The sequence below is a fragment of the Calidris pugnax genome, unplaced genomic scaffold (assembly GCF_001431845.1).
Source record: "Calidris pugnax isolate Ruff unplaced genomic scaffold, ASM143184v1 scaffold658, whole genome shotgun sequence".
Lineage (NCBI taxonomy): Eukaryota > Metazoa > Chordata > Aves > Charadriiformes > Scolopacidae > Calidris > Calidris pugnax.
Window position 1 is genome coordinate 4,736 of NW_015091912.1, and position 1,512 is coordinate 6,247.

A 1,512-nucleotide genomic window follows, 5' to 3' on the forward strand; every position below is an offset into this window, starting at 1 on the left:
CCCCCCCAAAGCCCTGTCCCCCCCTCCCTGAGACAAACTGGGGTCTGGGGACACTTGTCAAGGTCCCGGGGGGGTGACAGAGGTGTGTGACACGGTGGTGGCCACACATTTATTGATACACTGCCAGCACAGGGATGCTCAGGGACCCAGCAGTGGCCAGGAGGGCTGTTAGCAGCCCTGTGCCCCCCCCCCAAATCCTTGTCCCCCCCTCCCTGAGCTAAACCGGGGTCTGGGGACACTTTTTGAGGTCCTGGGGGGGGGTGACAGAGGTGTGTGACACGGTGGTGACTGCAGTTTGTTAATACACGGCCAACACAGCACAGGGATGCTCAGGGACCCAGCAGGGCTGCAGCATCCCTCTGTGTCACCCTGTCACCCCCCCCAAAGCCCTGTCCCCCCCCTCCCTGAGCCAAACCGGGGTCTGGGGACACTTCTCGAGGTCCCGGGGGGGGTGACAGAGGTGTGTGACACGGTGGTGACCACACAGTTTGTTGATACACGGCCAGCACAGCACAGGGATGCTCAGGGACCCAGCAGGGCTGCAGCATCCTTCTGTGTCACCCTGTCACCCCCCCCAAAGCCCTGTCCCCCCCTCCCTGAGACAAACTGGGGTCTGGGGACACTTGTCAAGGTCCCAGGGGGGTGACAGAGGTGTGTGACACGGTGGTGACCACACATTTATTGATACACGGCCAGCACAGGGATGCTCAGGGACCCAACAGTGGCCAGCAGGGCTGCAGCATCCTTCTGTGTCACCCCCCCAAAGCCCTGTCCCCCCCTCCCTGAGCCAAACCGGGGTCTGGGGACACTCCTTGAGGTCCTGGGGGGGTGACAGAGGTGTGTGACACGGTGGTGGCCACACATTTATTGGGCACAGGGATGCTCAGGGACCCAGCAGGGCTGCAGCATCCCTCTGTGTCACCCTGTCACCCCCCCCAAAGCCCTGTCCCCCCCTCCCTGAGCCAAAGGGGGGTCTGGGGACACTTCTTGAGGTCCCAGGGGGGGTGACAGAGGTGTGTGACACGGTGGTGGCCACACATTTATTGATACACGGCCAGCACAGGGATGCTCAGGGACCCAGCAGGGCTGTAGCATCCCTCTGTGTCACCCTGTCACCCCCCGCCAAAGCCCTGTCCCCCCCTCCCTGAGCCAAAGGGGGGTCTGGGGACACTTCTCGAGGTCCCGGGGGGGTGACAGAGGTGTGTGACACGGTGGTGACCATGCTGTTTATTGATACACAGCCAGCACAGCACAGGGATGCTCGGGTACCCAACAGCAGCCAGGAGGGCTGCAGCATCCCTCTGTGTCACCCCCCCCAAAGCCCTGTCCCCCCCTCCCTGAGCCAAAGGGGGGTCTGGGGACACTTCCTGAGGTCCCAAGGGTGGGGGACAGAGTCTCGTGACACGGTGGTGACCGCACAGTTTATTGATAGATGGCCAGCACAGCACAGGGATGCTGGGGGGACGGGGAGGTTGTTCTATCGTTACAGCGTGCATCGCGTACACAGAGAGG